This window comes from Solanum dulcamara, chromosome 10 (genome assembly GCF_947179165.1).
Source record: "Solanum dulcamara chromosome 10, daSolDulc1.2, whole genome shotgun sequence".
Classification (NCBI taxonomy): Eukaryota; Viridiplantae; Streptophyta; class Magnoliopsida; order Solanales; family Solanaceae; genus Solanum; species Solanum dulcamara.
This window is the reverse complement of record NC_077246.1, coordinates 42,560,756-42,581,163: the sequence shown is the minus strand read 5'-3', so window position 1 is coordinate 42,581,163 and position 20,408 is coordinate 42,560,756.

Below are 20,408 nucleotides of genomic sequence, written 5' to 3'. Positions count from 1 at the left end.
TTATGTAGCAAGGATTACATAGGTTTGTAAAATATGACGAGATTGCGAATCCACGAGAAAGAAAAGAGAGTGACACATGGAAGCATGAGAGAGTTCCATGTGGCAGCAAGGGAGAGTTCAACGTGGAAGCATCTGGAGAAAGGGGGTGGACCCCACCTTCCACGTGGCATCCTATGGTAGGAGAAAGGGATGTGTTGGACCAATGAGAGCTTGGCACGTGTCACCACTTAGGGCTTGACATGTATCACCCCCTAAAGTAGCCTATATATATATATGTTATGACTTATTCTTATCTAAAAGAAATTCATTTATCTTCCTAGTTCGAGAGACTTCTAGAGAAAGAAAGAAGAGAAGAAAAATCTAAAACTAGAAAGAGAGTAGGTTCGACTAAGGAGAAAGAAAGGTAAGCCTCCAATTTCGTTCTGTGAATTAATTATATAGGGTATACCATTATGTTATGAATATTTTAGTAATGTAAATTTATGGGTTATCAAGCAGCCACAAAGTTTTAGTCGCGCTAAAGGAACTTCCAAGGCAATTTTTGGCGAGTTTTGAGAAAGGTAAGATTTTCCCTTTCAAATTGGAGTTTATGATGATGTTATAAGGTATATTACATGTCTTAAATAAGGTTGGAAGTGGAAAAATTGCATAAGGATGCTTGGCATTAGAAACAAACTAAATTGAAGTCATCATAGCTAAATCAAAGTCGCGTAGGGTGTTGTGATTATGGGCCGCGGTTGTATCTTGTGTGGTTTTGTGTTGTAGGGATGTAAAGGGTTCTAAAAAGGGTGTTGGTGCTAATGGTTTCATCCATACGACCCCCCATTTAGTATGGTTAAAGGTTTTACGAAATAAAGGTTAAAAACTCTATTTTGGTATCGTAGTTTTGAGCTAGTTGTTTGGAGTTGTATTGGTTAATGTTGAAGTGATTTATTTATATATATACTGCTGGTTGTTGTTGTTGGTATGGTTATTGACATTTTGGCCTAGTGAAATCTCGGGGATGTTGAAGTTATAGGGGAGATGCTGCTCGATTTTTTGGTAACTTTGGAACTAGTAACAAACTAGTTGAGGGTATTGGATAAGGAAATGATTCCTATGGGTAATTGGTTGTATAGTTGGAAATTAGAAATCGAAAGGTCATTAACCTCAGTATTACTCTCATGTTATTAGGTCAAGGAGGTAACGAGGAGAGCTGGATTACAGTTAATCCAAAAAAGGTATGTGAAGCTTACCCTTTCTTTCTTTTGGCATGTCTTAGCCTTAAATTTTATATATACAAAACTTGGGAGTTATTCCATTCATAAATCTCTGAGTATGAGTCAAGACCCTGGTTTACTTCTGGATGTTAGAACTCCTGCACCTAGTGGACTCATCACCTTTCAAGTCTTCTATAGGATGAAGAGTAGTACATATAAGGCCTATCTCATTCTTTCATTGAAATCGCTTAAGGTAAGTGAAATGATGTCTGATATGAGTTTAGAGGTAATTCCATTTATAGGTTCCGGATATAATTCGTGACTCGTAGTCACTTCTTAATACTAAGGTTCCTAAAGTGGTTAGATTACTACTCCCGAGCCATCTATATATTGAATAGTAAGTGGAAATATAAGCTCCTATTCTGTAGGGCTCTGAGAGGATTAATGTCTTTGATTGCATAAGCTGTATCTCTAATTGCATAAGCTATGTGTCTGATTGCATAAATTGTGTCTTTGATTGCATAAACTTTGTGGAATTATGTTGGTACATGCCTGTGGTTCTTGAGGCCCTAATTGATGAAATTCCTAATAACATCTAAAGGGTACCTTGGAGAATTACTTCCTGGTCTTCAAGTGACGGTTCACTTAACTATTTCATTGAGTCTCAGGAGATGACCTAGTTGCATATGGTTTTTCACCACTCTACTCATGTATACGGTAACCCTTCTTTCACCAAGTCCCACGATAGGATGGGAACATTATTGTGCACAACTTGATTACTCCTTCACCGAGTCCCAGGGCGACTATGCATATATATATATATGAAGTATATGATGATGAAATTCCATATACAATAAAGTTGAAGCATACAATGATGCCGTTATGTGATGAAGTTATTCACCGAGTCCTAGTCCAGATATATATATATACGATGATATAATAAAAATATGGATCGAGTCATACGTTCCTCGGTATTATTTTAAATTATGGATCCTGCCTAATGTTCCTCGGTATATTTTACTATATGATAATGGCACCGAGTCCCATAAAGGGGCCGGGTGTGGTACGTTATGTACACTACTCTTTCACCGAGTCCCTCACTAAAGTGACGGATACTTACATAGGCATGCAAATGAAAATATAGGGATACACTTGTGACCCCGAGCCCTATAGTGGACCGGATGTACTATGATGACGTATATGATAAAATTATATTGTATATGATGATATGATACCGTATACGATGACTGATGAAATAATATACATAATGAGAGGGGATGATGATATAGTGATATGGTAATATGATGAAATAGTTATGACACTAGGTTCCTTAGCGAGCTGGGCACAACGTATGATGATGTATATGACTACGTGTCCTAAGGTGAAGGTACATTAATTTGTTAATTGTTACACTTGTCCTCTGCATCCTTATTTCAATTATGGTCTCAACTATGACGTGTTATGTTTTACATACTCAGCACATATATCGAATGACCTCCGTTTATTCGAGGTGGAGGGGTGGGGGGCTGCATTTCATGCTCGTAGGTCCAGATACTTACTTTGGAGATCTGCTAGCTTAGGACTCCTACTCAACTATGTCAGAAGTACTCCACTATTCTAGAGCCTAGCTTTTGGTGCTGATCATATAATGTATATAGTTGTTTATTCAGGGGTACGGCGGGGGTCCTGTCTTGCCATATGTCACTATTAATATTCTTAGAGGTCTGTAGACATATGTAGGTAGGTTGTTTATGAGTTTGATTCAGCCTTGTCGACCCTTGCATGACATGGTGCAAATGAAAGAGGCTATATGCAGATGAATTTGCTATCACCCTCTAGATTCTTATGTATAGTTCCTATAGTTGAGATTTATGTATATGGGGGTCCAGGTCGGACCCAAGTCATGACCTACGGAGTTGGGTCATGACAAATAGGTGACTTGAACTTCCTGTCATATAAAGCCTCATAAAGTGCCATCTAGATGAGAGAATGATAGCTATTAATATAGAAAAACTCGATAAGTGGAAAGTAATCATCCCAGCTACCCTTGAAGTTAATAACACAAGACCACAACATATCTCCTAGCATCTGAATAGTGTGCTCGGCTTGTCCATCAGTCTAAGGGTGAAATGTTGTGCTAAAACTCACCTATGTCCCTAATCCTTCCTAGAATGATCTCCAGAAGTTAGCTGTAAACTGAGCTCCTCTGTCCAATATAATAGATATGGTGACCTCATGAAGTCTTACTATCTCCTTGATGTCTAGCATTGCATATTCCTCAGCTGAATAAGTAGTCCTGACTGGAAGAAAATGGGTTGATTTTGTCAGCTTATCTACAATATCCCATATAGAATTATACTTCCATGGAGTATGAGGTACGTTTTTAATAAAATCCATATTAATTTCTTCCCATTTCCAAGGCGAGATTTCCATCTCCTGTAATAGTCCACTAGGCTTATGATGCTCAATCTGTTAACAATTCGGGCACTAGGCTACAAACTCTGCTATGTCCTTCTTCATGCCATCCCACCAATATAAACATATGAGGTCATGATACATCTTTGTTAACCCTGGATGAATAGAATAATGGGCATAGTGTGCCTCTCCCATAACCTGTTGTCGTAGCCCTGCAATCTCAGGTACACATAGTTTGCCCTTATATCTTAGCACTCCATCAGTTATGATCTTGAATAGGGTCTTTTCCTTTTGAAGGGATGCATCCCTATACTGTACCAGAACATGGTCCTCGTACTGGCGTTGCTTTACCTCTTCCATGATAGAGGATTCAGCAACTCCTTGAACAGAAATTCCACCATCATCAGAATCAGCCAAACACTCTAAGGTTAGCTAACTAGCAAATTTCATGGACTATCTTCTTCCGTTCTGGTTGTACATTTGCCAAGAGACCCTTAGATTTATGGCTGAGTGCATCTGCTACAACATTTGATTTCCCTGGGCGGTATAGAATGTCAACATCATAATCCTTTAGCTACTCTAGCCACCTTCTCTGCTGTAAATTCAGCTCCTTCTACTTAAAGATGTATTGGAGACTTTTGTGATCCGTGTAGATATCAACATGTATGCCATATAGATAATGCCTTTATATTTTCAAAGCATGAATTACTGCTGCTAACTCCAGATCATGAGTTGGATAATTTCTTTCGTACTTTCTAAGCTGCCGATAGGCATAGGCTAGGACTCTACCATAGTGCATCAATATACAACCTAGCTCAAAACCGGAATCATCATAATAAATGACATAGCCATCTGCTCCTTTAGGAAGAGTTAGAACGGAGGCCGTAGTCAACTTATCTTTCAGCAACTGAAAGCTTCGTTCACAAGGATCGATCCACTAGAACTTAGCTGCCTTCTGAGTTAGCCTTATTAAAGGTGCTAAAATCAAAACAAACTTCTCTACGAAACTCCTGTAATATCGTACTATCCCTAGAAAACTACATACCTTGTTAGGTGTCGTAGGTCTAAGTCAAGTCTTTATAGCCTCAATTTTCTATGTATCTACTCGAATACCATCATCTCCAATAATAGCCACAAGAATTCTACTAAAGTCAACCAGAATACACATTTAGAGAACTTGACATACAAATTCTGGTGCTGGAGCACCCCAAGTACCGTCCTCAAATGATCTGCATGCTCCTTTTTTGATCGTGAATAGACCAGAATATCATTAATAAATACAATCACAAATAGGTCTAGGAATGTCTTAAACACTCGGTTCATTAGATCCATAAATACTGTTAGAGCATTGGTCAACCCAAAAGACATCACCCTAAACTCATAATGCTCGTATCGGGTCCTGAACACAGTCTTTGAAATATCTACTTCCTTTACCCATACCTGATGATAGCTTGACCACAGGTCTATCTTTGAGGAAACACTTAGCACCCTACAACTGGTCAAATAAATCATTAATCTTGGGGAGGGGATATCTATTCTTTATTGTTACCTTGTTTAGCTGCCTATAATGAATACACATTCACAGCGAACCATCTTTCTTTCTTATAAATAGTACCAGTACTTCCCAAGGTGATGTGCTAGGCTTAATGAATCCATTTTCTAACAAGTCTCTCAGCTGCTCTTTTAATTCTTTTAATTCTGCAGGTGCCATTTTATAAGAAGGAATAGATATGGGCTGAGTATCGGCAACACATCTATAGTGAACTCTATCTCCCACTCAGGAGGAAGACTTGGAAGTTCATCTGGGAATACATATGGAAATTCATTAACCACCGGAACTGACTGAAGAGTTGGTACCTCTGCTTTCAAATCATGCACATGAACCAGATGATAAATATAATCCTTTCTAACCATGTTCCTTGCCTTGAGGTATGAAATAAACTTAACCCCTCAGCTATGCTGTATTCCCCGGCTATTCTATAATTGACTACCCTAGGAACTGAAACCGAACTACTTTTTCTATATAATAAACATTAGCATAACAAGAATCTCACCAATCCATGCCCATAATAACATCAAATTCTGTCATATCTAACTCTATCAAATCTGCCTTGGTGTGATGACTATATATAATCACCGAACAATCTCTATATACTTGCTTGATTATAATAGAAACTCCTACAGGTGTAGCTACCTCAAATGGTTCTATCCATTAAGGTTTTTTCCCGATTCTATTAGTAATAAAGAGAGATATATATGATAAGGTGGAGCATGGATCTATCAATGCATATACACCCCAAGAGAAAATCGATAATATACTTGTAACCATGTTAGATGACCTCTCCTAGTCCTATCTACTAGCCAAGGCATATATGCAGTTTGAAGGACCGGTAGACCATGACTTGTTGGTGACTAAATACCCTACCCCATAGGGCGCATAGCCACAGAAGAAGATGAATAAGCAACTAACCGAGTAGGCTGAGCTGCACCACCTAGACTACCCCCGAATGGACACTCCCTCATAATATGGCCTCGATGGCCACAAGTAAAGCAAATACCTATAGAAAAATGGAATTCCCCAAAATGGGGCCTATAATAATGAGAATATCGAGGCAAAGGTGGCCTCGACTGGCGCAAACTGTGAACCTAAAACCCTAGAGCTCTAACCGGCTCCTAAATACCCTGTGCTATCGAATCTCCTACCCGTGAACTGTGGGGGTGCACTCTGGGCTAGCTGAGAAGGATATCTACTATACTGCTGAGGCTGCCCTCCTCGAAACTCACCCGAATAACCAACCAATCTAGCTCTCTTATTTTGGCCTCTGTCATTATCTCTATCGGGCTGACACCCTCTATGTCGATGCTCTACCTCCTGTGTATATTCCTGCACCCAAACAATATCCATACCTGGCTGAGAAGCCATTGCCATACAAGTATCAATTAAATAACGAACCAGCCCCATCACATAATGATGCATTCTATCAGCTATATAAGCTATAATAGTTGGCACATGTCTCGCCAACGAATCAAACTCAATAATCTTGAACACTTTTATCATTCTACCTCAAATGTAAAAATCTATCAACTCTTGCCCGTCTCATCTCCAAAGGTAGAAAGTGGCCAAAGAAGGTCTCTACAAATTCATCCCATACCGGTTGAAGAGCACTCTCACCCCTAGATAACTACTAGGATTCATACTAACGGCTATGTCACGCAGCCAATATGAAGCCAACTCAACAGACTTAGTCTCAAAAGCCCTAATTATCCTCAACATACGCTGCACTTTTTAGATAAACTCTTATGGGTAATCCGCAAGCCTTGACCCATAGAACTCTAGGGGGTTACAAGTCAAGAAGTCACAAACCCTTAAACTATCATGTCTATCTACATAATCTACTCCTAGCCCATGCTAGTGAGCCTACCCTATAATTAATCTAGTCAGTAACTGAACTACATCTCTCATGGCCCTATCCTCTACCCCTGGCTGGGGAGCTGAAGGCTCAGGTATTGGGGCCCAGAGAGTTGGCAGTGCAGCCACCCTCTGATCTACAACTACTACTACTCTAAGCTCTTTTGGAGGTGGTGGTATAGTAGAGCTTACTGGCTGAAGTATAATCTCGGGCATGGACTAGGCACGGGCCCTAGTAACTCTCTGAGTTTGACTAGTCTCTCCTTCTACTAATTTTCCTTTCTAGGGAGCTGTCTATTTCTTTAGAGGCATAGCTGTGTACATATTAATCTATTAGTGAGGGATTATCCTAATAACATAGCTGTAATGCATGATTTAGAGTAAAAAATAAAGACAACATCCTAAATGTCCTATAGCTTCCTATTTATAGATGTGGTGCACAACACACCGATAAACAAGACTCTACTAGATACGGTCTGTAGACACTCCGAGGATGAACTGCTCTGATACCACTTTTATTATGATCCAACCCCATAGGCCGTGACTAGTACCCGAGATAGACACTAATATACATAGTTGTTAGACATTATCAAACTGAAACTAACCACAATATAGAGGTTTCGTGAAAATATAACATTATCTCAAAAATTTACATACATGTATCATGGTAACCTATCTCCTGAGAAGTCATGATAAACCAAAATATCATAATACACGAACCGACAAGGTTGTTACTATATATAGAAACATCCCTAAACATATACGCAAGCTGACAAGTTTGCCATTATATACAATATCTCAAAATATATATATACACGCAAGCCAACAAGGCTACCACTACATACGGGAACGTCCCAAAATAAGTCATGCTAACACAACCGAACAACATCTGTACACAACCCACACGTATGTCTACAGACCTTTAAGAGTATCAATAGTAATATATGATAGGACAGGGCCCCGTTGTATCCTTGGATAAATATATATAATATATATATATATACATCAAAGGATATGTACCAAAATTCTAGGCCCTGGGATAACGAAACACTCCAAGACAGCTAAATAGGAGTCCTAAGATGGTGGATCACCAAAGCAAATCTGTACTTGCAGGCATGAAATGTAGCCCCCTACCCCCCCTCGAAGAAAGAGGGTTAGTACGAGATATGTAATGAGTATGTAAAACATCAAATACAATAAAAATGATCATTCTGAAGTAGAGATTCTAGGAGACAAGTATGATAATCAAGAAGTCATTGTACCTACATCTTATGAAGAAAAAGCATGCATATCGTTATCATATACCATACCTGGCCCATTATGGGACTCGGTGTCATAATCTTAACATCATATTATCATATCATCATATCATCATATCATATACATATACCATACCCGGCCCTCTCACAAGGGACTCAGTGAATAAAGTCGGGTGCACGTATACTTCACCCGGCCCATCATAGGACTTGGTGAAATATGTAATAACAGTATGCACGAGCAGAATAGTGAGTAACCATATGTATTTAGATCATCATTTGAGACTCCATAGATAAGTAGGCTAATTAATACTTGAGTTTCAAGGTGATAGTCATGTTTAGTACTCTTTGAATTTCATTATGAACTATATTAAATAAAGCCTCAGGGATCATAGACACATATCAAGATAATATGAAATAACTTATGAAAGTTAAGGACATTAATCATTATAGAGTTTTTAAGAATAGGGAATTTTGCATACAACCTACTGTCCGACGTATAGAAGACTCAAGGGCAGTAGCTCAACTACTTTAAGAGTTTTAGCATCAAGAAGTGAATAAGCATCATGAATCATACTCGGAACCTATGAATGGAATGACCCCAAAGCTCATATCATATATCACTTATATTTAAGACATGCCAAAAGAAAGAAGGGATAACTTTACATACCTTTAGTGCTTATTCGCCATACAGCACGTATGCTGCCCAATAGTATATCAACCTATATTAAGACGTCAAGAACTACAATTAAGCTATGGGGAGATTCAAAATGTATTATAACATTAGTGTTACACCCCACCCTTTTTAAACTCAGAATGTCTCATAAGTTCCTTGGACATTATCATGTGAGCCGGATACGCTACGACACTATCAAACGGCTCTAAGGAAGGGAGAATGTGATACCCCATACTAGAGAAGGTTGGAAGGGGAATCATAAGAATCCGGAAGGAATCGGAGGCCAAGTAACGAGTCGTAGGACTCGACTTATCTACGTAAGCTACTAATTTAGAAATCTTACATACATGAGTTACTTGATTACATACCAAGCTTACGTAGAAAGGGTTTCATAGGCTCTTAAAGTGAAACGAGATTACGAACCTACGAGAGGGAGCAAAAACTAGTTTCCGAACTTACGAAAGTGAAGCAAGATGGTGACAAGCAGGCAAGTGACTCACCTACTTGGGATGGACCCCACGCTGCCACGTGGCAGTTTTGTGTTGGAAGCTTGGACGAGGTGTCACCCTAGGAGGCTGCCACGTGTCACCCTAGGAGGCTGCCACGTGTCACCCTAGGGGACTGCCACGTGTCACCTCCTAAGGAGGTGTATATATACATGTTGGCTGACTCTTTAACTCATTTTCCATCCAAAAACATCAGCCAAATGAGAGGAAAAACGTGAAGAACCAAAAGGAACAAGGCAGCAACATTTTTGAAGAATTAAAGGTGAGTTTTCCAATTTTCTTCCGTGAATTAATTATATACGGTGTATCTTAAGTATGTGGATACGTATATATGTATTTTAAGGCCTTCATGGAAGTAAAACTCCAGCTTTTCAATTGGAATTTGGAAGAGAAAATAAGAGAAAGTCGAAGGAGAAAATGTTAAGAATTAATTAACCAACCCGTTTTTGGAAGGGATAGTGGTTAGTAATATTGGTATAACTTCTTGTGTACAGATTCGTTTCGAGTGATTTAATATGTTTTGGAAAGGTATTTCGTGTTTCTATAACGTTCATTCAGACTCCAAAATCCAGTTCTACTTTTATCAGCTTCAAAAGTGGTGATGAAGTGTAGAGGAGGTACTGCCCAGATTTGGTTTTGGAAATTCTACACGGACAGCTGTAAGTATTTTGGTCATATCTTTTTGTACAAAATTGATGTAGGGATGATTCGAAATTGTTTGCGACCCTAAGACATATGTCTATAACTTTCATGAAGGGCGTAAATCCTGTTTCCCTCCATTACCCCTTCGAAACGAAGCGACAAGGTGAAACAGTAAACTGTCCAGATTTCACATTTTGGATAGTTTTGGCGAGTTTGACAAGTTTAACGTAAGGTAAGGTTTCTTCTTTAAATTTGAGCTTTATGTGTTCTGATGGAGCATGTTACACGCCCTATTGGTGGCTGGAAATATGAAAATGGCTTAGAAATACTTGGCGTTCGGAATAAACTAATTTGTAGTCGTTATAGTTGAATTGTTGTCGAAACAAAGTGTTGTTCTTGTGAGTTGCTCTGCAGGGGTGTGGCTTGTTGTTGCAGGGCCTGAATATGTCCTAATGTGGGTTAGGGTGCTTCTATTCGAAGCCACATGACCCCTCGTTATGTATAATTAAAGGCGTCACAAAATAAAGGCTAGACGCCCTATTTTGATATCGTATTTTTGAATAAGTCGTTTGGAGTGTATGTTGTATATTGTTGGTATGAATTGCTGCAGGTTGTTGTTGTTGGTTGGCTGTAGGTATTAGGTACCTAATTGGAAATTTGGATAGGGCACATTATAGGGGAGGTGCTGCCCAATTTTTGTTAACGTCTTAACAAACTAAAGAACTAGTCGAGGAAACGACTAAGGGAATAGATTCCATTAGCATTAAGGCGTAACCTCAGATACTGAAAAGTTAAGAGTAGTTGATATTCGTATTACTTTATATTGAATAGGTTCAGAAGACGACGAGGCGAGCAGGATAAAGGGTAACTCCCAAGAGGTATGTAAAGCTTTCTTGTGGCATGTTTTGGTATAAGCACGTACAATTATCTTTCTTTCCTTTTGGCAAGTTTTAGCCTTAAGTGAATTGTATGTGGAATATGGGAATAATTCCATTCCCGGAACTCCAGGTATGGCCCATAATCCCTAACTACAGTTAAGTGTTAACGCCCCTACAAGGATTGAGTATTACCTGTTAAGACTTCTACGTGCTAAAAGAATAGTGTATGGGAAACTATCTTTCCCTTCTCTTGATATGTATTTGGTACGAAAGTGAGATTTGAATGCCATAGTGGCTCACCGAGCCCTATAATGGGTCGGGTATGAAATATGTGTATGAAGGTCATCTGAAACAAAGTACAGACTACATAAAGCTTATTCTCTTTCTTCTTTTGGGCATGCCTTTGTCTTAGTTGTAAGTTAAATATGATCTGAGATCTAGGGTAACTCTATTCTCAAACATCTCTTATTTACTTCTGAATATTGAACTCCTACAGTAGTCGAACTATTTCCCTGGAAACTGTTATATTCTATAGAGATAACAAATATACAAGCTCCAAGTCTTACAGACTATATGTTAACAAATGTTTCTGGTTCCATAAGCAATTTGGCTTTACTTTAGTACGTGTCTAAGGACCCCAAAACACTAGCTAATATAGCCCCTAATGGCATTTAAAGGGCATTTAAGGTGATTACATTACAATCCTGATTCTCAGACAATAGCTTAATTTTCTTCTACGGTTGAGTCTTTGATAATGATTTAAATTGCATATAGTTGCTCATTACTCTACTCGTGTATACTGTGACCCATCTTTCCCTGAGTCCCGGGCCAGGATATGTTCTCGTGCACAGTTCACTGCATTATTCACTGAGTCCCTCAATAGAGGGCCAGGATACGTGTATAAATATATGATGATGTGTTGTAATAAGGTGGTGATGGCACTGGGGCCATGATGGTTTTACAGAGATGATTTACAGAGATGATTCACCGGACCCCCGAAAGGGCCGGCTATATCATATGACTTGAACATGCATGTTTTTATAATTCATAAAGTACAGGTACAGGTTTCTGAATTGATATCTTATCCCCTGATTCTCTATCTCAAATATGTTTCCAGTTGTATTATATTATGTTTTACATACTCAGTACACATATCGTACTGACCCCCTTTCTCGGGGGGCTGCGTTCATGCCCGCAGGTACAGATACAGATTTTGGGAGTCCGTCAGCTTAGGATTCCATGCAGCTCAGCTGGAAGAGGCTCCATTGTATCGGAGCCTAGTTTTTGATACTGTCCACGAATGTATAGAAATTGTTTTATCTATTCAGGGGTACGGCGGGGGCCCTGTCCCGCCATATGTTGTCATTTATATGTTTAGAGGTCTGCAGACATGTATATGTGGGTTGTGTATGTCAGTTTGATTAAGCTGGGTCTACATGATATATGATATATGTTATTATGTTATGGCAGCCTTGTCGGCATGCGTTCCCTGTCATGTTGTGATACAAACGAAAAGGGCTACAGTTTATGAAAATGTTATCGCCCAGTGGGGCTCTGTTACATGATATTGTCTTATTCACGATTCCATGTGACCTCAGCTAATAGATATGTGTACGGGGGGTCCAGGTCGGACCCCAGTCGCGGCCTACGGGGTTGGGTCGTGACAGTAGCTCCTTTCTAGATAACTAGATGACGTTCCTTACATTAAAACTGATCACACAATAGATAAGCCAATACAAATAACTATACGTTCAAGTATTATATTATACCAAAGCTATTCAAGGCAGATTCGAGAACACTCCAAACAGTTCACATAACATTCCAAACAGCCCACGTTCCCAACATTCAATAACAATTCGCATACGACTACCACATTTTGAAGTTATCCCTAATAATCCCTAATATTAATTTTTTATCTAAACAAACGTATAACAACCCAACAAACATGCAACACAACACCTAATATTAATTATTATTAATCTTCTAAGCTCAATAAGAACAAGAATTGCATATCAAAACAGCCCCTAACTAACAATATAAATAGATGCCCGATAATCTCATGGACACCTACGAACATGCCAAGCAAACCATCCACTTTTATTGTACATTACTTAACACATTTGTTACACCCCATACTTTTATACCTTGGAAGGTTCTTAAGATTCTTAAGATTCTTAAGTTTCTTAAAAGGCTCTCAAGTTTCTTAAAAGGTTCTTAAGCTTCTTAGAAGTAACCATGTGAGCCAAATAATCTATAACGCTATCAAGTAACTCTAAGGAAAGGAGAATGTGATACCCCATAGTAGGGAAGGTTGAAAATATGGTTGTAAGAATCCGGAAGAAGTTGGAGACCAAATAATGAGTTGTAGGACTCGACTTACTTACGTAAGCTACCAACTTGGAAAATCTTACATAATTAAGCTACTTGAGTACATACCAAGCTTATGTAGCAAGGATTACATAGGTTCGTAAAGTAAGATGAGATTACGAATCCAAGAGGGGGAAAAGAAAGTGACACGTGTAGCATGAGAGAGTGCCACATGGAAGCAACTGGAGGTACCACATTGAAGCAGCTAAAGCAAGGGGTGGACCCCCACATGCCATGTAGCAGCTCATGGTTGGAGGAGGTGGTGCATTTGCCCAATGAGGGCTTAACATGTGTCACCACTTGGGGGTTGACATGTGTCACCTACTAAGGTGGCCTATATATATATGTTTTATGACTCATTATTATCCAAAAAAAGTCATTCTTATCTTCAAAATTCAAGAAAGTTCTAGAGAAAAAAAGAAGAGAAGAAACCCTAGAGCTAGAGAGAAAATAGTGGCGGCCAAGATGGGAAAAGAGGTAAGTTTTCTGATTTCGTTCCTTGAATTACTTATCTAGGTTATAACATGATGGTATGAAGGCGTTATTAATGTAAATTCATGGTTTGGAGAAGCACCAAAAGATTAACATATAGTCGCAAAGTTTTAGCTGTGCTAAAAGAACTTCCGAGGCGAGTTTTGGCGAGTCTTGGCGAGTTTCAGGCAAGAAAAGGTTTTCCCTTTCAAAGTAGAGTTTATGATGTGTTTATGAGGTATATTAAATGTCTTAAATAAGGTTGGAAGGGGAAAATTACATAAGGATGCTTGACGTTAGAAATAAACTAAATTAAAGTCGTTATAGTTAAATCGAAGTCGAGTAGTGTGTTGTAATTATGGTGATGCAGTTGCAGCTGGGTTGGTTGTGTGTTGCAGGTATGGAAAGTATTTTAAAAGGTGTGTTTACCTCTGTTTGCAGCCACATGACCCTCCAGTTCATATTGTTAAAGGTTTTACGAAATAAAGGTTAAAAACTCTATTTTGGCATCATAGTTTTGAGCTAGTTGTTTGGAGTTTTATTGAGTAATGTTGAAGTAATTTGATTATATATATAGCTGCTGGTTGTTGTTGGTAATATGGCTTCTAAGATTAGCAGTTGAATATGGTAAGTTATAGGGGAGACGCTGCCCAATTTCCAGTAACTTCGGATCTAGTAATAAACTAGTCGAGGGAAGTGGATAGGGAAACAATTCCTATGGATACTTGGTTGTGGAGTTGGAAAATACAAAGCAAAAGGTTATTAACCTTAGTATTACTTTCATGTTAAATAGGTTTTATAGACGATGGGGCGAACGTGGTTAAGAGTAATCCGTAAGAGGTATGTGAAGCTATCTTCTTTCTCTTGGCAACTCTTTGGCATGAGTAAATAGAGCTATCCTTCTTTCCTTTTGGAGTGCTTTTGACGTAAGTATGGTGGTATTAGGCTATAATTATTCACCGATCCATGATAGGCCGGTACGATATATGCATATGATGACTCTATAAGGGAAAGTAGAGAGTATGTAAAGCTTATTCTTTCTCTTTCTTTGGCATGTCCTAGATGTAAGTAAAATGTACTACGAGCTCTAGGTAACTCCACTCTTAAGTCCTATATGCAATTCGTATCTCTAATTCAGTTTTGAATGTCAAGATCTTGTAGTAAATTGAACTACTTTCCTTGAACTCTATATGCTAAGAAGTACTGGATGCATAAGCTCCTAGTCCTAAGGACTATATGATGATAGGTATTCCTGGTTCTATGAACTGTCAGTATTACTTTAGTTCCTATATAGGGTCCCTGAGATTCAAAGTTATATAGGCCCTAATGACATTTAGAGGACACTCGAGATGACTACACACTACTGTGTTCCTCAAATGATAGCTTAATCTTCTTACATTGTCGAGTCTCTTGATAATAATTTAAATTGCATATGGTTACTCACTACTCCACTCGTGCATACTACAATACATCTTTCACTGAGTCTCGAGCTGGCTATAATATAATTATATGATATATGGATCGAGCCGAAAGTTCCTCGGCATTACTATATGATATATGGATTGGGCCGAACGTTCCTCGACATTACTATACAATAAATGGATCGGGCCGAAAGTTCCTTGGCATTATTATACGATATATGGATCAGGCCGAATGTTCCTCAACATTACTATATGATATATGGATCAGGACGAACGTTCCTCAGCATTACTATACGATATATAGATTAGGCCGAATGTTCCTCGGCATTACTATATGATAAATGGATTGGGCCATATGTTCCTCGGTATTATTATATGAGATAGCATTAATAGCACATAGATTTTTATGATAACAGAGTGATGTAGTTGTTACACCGGGTCCCCGAATGGGCCGGGTACAATACGTGATGATAGTATGTACGACTTTATGTTATAAGCTACAAGTATAGTAAATGATTAGATGTCATACTTGCCCCTACATCTCTATGCCAACTGTAATTTCCTTATGATATCTATGCTTATATACTCAATACATATGTCATACTGGCCCCTGTTTTCTCGGGGGGCTGCATTTCATGCCCGCAAGAACAGATACACACTTTGGGGATCTGCCAGCATAGGAGTTCTACTCAGCAATTCAGAAGCGTTCCATTGTGCCAAAGCCTAGTTTTGGTACTAACCCTCGATGTATATATTAATTTGTTTGTGGGTACGGTGGGGGACCTGTCCCGCTTTATGTTACTGTTCTTACTCATAGAGGTCTGTAGACATGTATGTAGGTTGTATATATGTGTTTGTATAGTGGTGCCTATAAGACTTATGTTTTGGGACGTTCCCTTTGCCATGGAAGCCTCGTCAGTTTATATGTTATCATGCCTGTTGATTCCTTATAAAACAAATAGGAGACAGGATTACTTACAGTTAGCAGGGGAATACGCAAATGTTCAGTTTGGGCACCCATCACGACTTATGGGGTTGGGTCGTAAAAGAAGTGGTATCAAAGCGGTCCTTCCTTGGAATGTCCACAGACTGTATCTAGTAGAGTCTTGTTTATCAGTGTGTTGTGCACTACATCTATAAATAGGAGGCTACAAGATATTTAGGATGTTATCTTTCTTTCTTGTCTTAGATCATGTTATATGTTCTTAGGATGACCTTTCACTAATCTACCCTTATGCTTGCAGTAATACCTCCGAGGAAAGCAATAACCGCCCAGAAGGGCAAGTCGGCAGCAAGGGAAACTAGTCAGGCCTCGAGAGTTACTAAGGGCCTATGTGAAGGATTGTGCCTCATTCGGCGAGTTTTACTATACCGCCACCTCCAGAGGAGTTTGGGGCAGCAACTGCAAGTCCTAAAGACCTAGTACCGGAGCATCTATTCCCACAACAAAGGGTGGAGGATAGAGCTATGAGAGATGCAGTGCAGTTGCTGACCGGACAGATAGCAGGATAGGCTCGAAGGCTTGACCTAGATGATGCAAACAGATAAGATAGCTTGAGGGTCCATGACTTCCTATCCTGTAATCCCCCGAAATTTCATGGGTCGAGACCTGCAGAAGACCCACAAAGGTTCACCCGGCAGATGCAGTGCACATTGTGAATCATTAGGGCCTCGAAGATTGAGTCGGCTGAATTATCTTCATATCGGCTGCGTGATATAGCCGCTAACTGGTATGACTCATGGGAGTTGTCGAGGGATAAGGGTGCTCCTCCAGCTGAATAGGATGAGTTCGTAGAAGCCTTTGTTGGCCATTTGCTACCTTTAGAAATGAAATGAGCTAGAGTTGATAAATTATTATAGTTGAAACAGAATGGTTGGAGCATTAGAGACTATAGCCTTGAGTTTAACTCGTTGGCAAGACAAGCGCCCACTATTGTGGCCGATATGGCTAATAGGGTGCATCGTTATGTGATGGGGCTAGATCATCACCTGATTGAAAAACTGTATGGCCATGGATATTGCTCGGGTACAAGCGTATGCACAAAGAGTGGAGGATCGGCATAGAGGGTGTCAGCTCGAGAGAGATTCTGACAGAGGCTAGCGTAAGAAAACTAAATCATCTTGTTATTATGGTGGCTTTCAAGGCGGGCAGCCTCAACAACATGGTACATATCCCTCCCAGCCAGCCCAGAGTATACCCCTATAGTTTGTAGGAAGGAGAAATTATAGAGTAGGGTATATGGGAGCTGAACAAAGCTTTAAGGTCTCGGGCTTATAGATGAATAGAGGTAGTTGTTTCACTTGCGATCGTCAAAGCCATTTTATGAGAGATTACCCACTTAAGAGTAACCCGGGTGGTGCAGCTCAGCCTACTAGGTCAATGGCTAGTTCTTTTTCTTCTGTAGTTATGCTCCCTATGGGGAGGGGTATGTAGGCACCAGCAGGCCATGGGGGAGCTTCCAGTTCTTGGCTAGTAGGAAGGATCAGGAGGTGCCACCAAATATAGATACAGGTATATCATTAATCTTCTTCCAGAATGTATATGTACCAATAGATTTAGATTTCCCCCTCCTATCATATATATCTCTTTTTGCTATTGATATTGGGCACCCTGTGTGGCCGTGATATGCGTGTATATGTTGGCCCTGCGAGGCATTATGACTATGATATGATATGGATATATATATATGTTGGCCTTGTGCGACATTGTTGGTATTCCCTGCGTGCAAGTTTGGAGATAGTAAGGAATATAGAGAAAACTCCGCCAAAATTTTCTTGGAAATAGAAAGAGAATGAGATATGAGGTTGTAATATATCTTGAGAGATCATATCCATAGTAACGATAAGATCTTGAGAGAGGTATTCTATCACGACCCGACCCCATAGGTCATGATAGGTGCCCAAACTGAACACTCGCGTGTTCCTCTGCTAACTATAAGTAATCTTATCTCCAATTTACGTCATAAGGAATCAATAGACACGATAACATATAAGCCACGAGGCTGCCATAGCAAAGGAAACATCCCAAAACATAAGTCTTATAGGCACTACTGTACACATACACATATACAACCCACATACATGTCCACATACCTCTACGAGTAAGAACAGTAACATAAGGCGGGACAGGTCCCCCGCCACACCCGCAAACAAATAAATATATAAATCGAGGGTTAGTACCAAAACTAGGCTCCGTTAGAATGGAGAGCTTCTAAATTGCTGAGTAGAATTCCTACGCTGGCGGATCCCTAAAGTATGTATCTATTCCTGTGGGCATGAAACGCAGCCCCCCGAGAAAAGGGGGGTCAGTATGACATATATACTGAGTATATAATCATAGACATCATAAGGAAATTACAGTTGGCATAAGGATGCAGGGACAAGTATGACATTTAATCATTTACTGTACCTGTAGCTTATAACATAAAGTCATATATACTATCATCACGTACTGTACCCGTGTCACGACCCAACCCCGTAGGCCGTGACTGAGGTTTGACCTGGACCCCCCGTACCTATATCTATCAGTTGTGGTCATATTGAACTGTAAATAAGACAATATCATATAACAGAGCCTTACTGGGCGATAACATTTACATATACTTATAGCCCTTTTTGTTCATATCACCACATGATAAGGCACACAAGTCGACAAGGATGCCATAACATAATCACATATATTATAAATCAGGTAGACCCAGCTGAATCAAACTGACATACACAACCCATATATATATCTGTAGACCTCTAAAAATATAACTGACAACATATGGCGGGACAGGGCCCCCGCCGTACCCCCGAATGGACAAAACAACTTTATACATAAGTGGACAGTATCAAAAACTAGGCCCCGATACAATGGAGCCTCTTCTAGTTGAGCTGCATGGAATCCTAAGCTGATGGACTCCCAAAACCTGTGTCTGTACTTGTGGGCATGAATGCATCCCCCCGAAGAAGGGGGGTCAGTATGACATATGTATTAAGTATGTAAAACATAACATAATACAACTGCAAGCATATCTGAAGTACAGAAGCAGGGGATAAAATATCAAAATTGGAAACATGTACCTGTACTCTATAAATCATGAAAGCATGCATGATCAAATTATACAATATAGCCGGCCCTTTCAGGGGTCCGGTGAATCATATCTGTAGCATCATCATAGGCCCGACGCCATCACCACCTTATTGCAACACATCATCATCATATATATATATATACATAAGTACTCGACCCTCTAGTGAAGGGCTCGGTGGATAATGCTGTCACGACCCAACCCCGTAGGCCGTGACGGGTGCCCAACCGGGCAAACACGCGTACCCCTACTACCTATACATAACCTGTCTCTTGTTTATACCCAAAATGCATCAATGTATATGAAAACATACAAGCCGACAAGGCTGTATTACTATATATAGGGTCATTCCATATCACACATATACGCAAGCCGACAAGGCTGCCACAATACAGGGAACGCCCAAAATCATAGCTCATATCAGTACAGCTGTACATACATATATATATATAACTCAGATCCCACTCATATACAGGCACAACCCACATACGTATCCACAGACCTCTAAGAGTAAGAAAACAGTGACATAAGGCGGGACAGGGCCCCCACCGTACCCATAACCAAACAAATATATACACCACGTTTAGTACCAAAATCAGGCTCCAGCACAATGGAGCACTTCTGGACTGCTGAGTGGGACTCCTATGCTGGCGGATCCCCAAACTGTGTACCTGTACCTGCGGGCATGAACGCAGCCCCCCAGAGAAGGGGGTCAGTACGACATATGTACTGAGTATGTAAAACATAATATGGAATAACTGAACACATATCTGAAACAGCGAAGCAGGGGATAACATATCATATGAAAACTTATACCTGTAACCTGTGAAGTATCAAAATATGCATGTTCAAATTATATCGTATAGCCGGCCCTATCAGGGGTCCGGTGGATACCTTTGTAATATCATCACAGCCCAATGCCATCACCACCTTATTACCATATATCATCATATATATATATACACGTATCCCGGCCCTCTAGTGAGGGACTCGAGGAATAATGCAGTGAGTTGCGCACGAGAACATATCCTGGCCCGGGACTCAGGGAAAGATGGGTCACAGTATACACGAGTAGATTAATGAGCAACTATA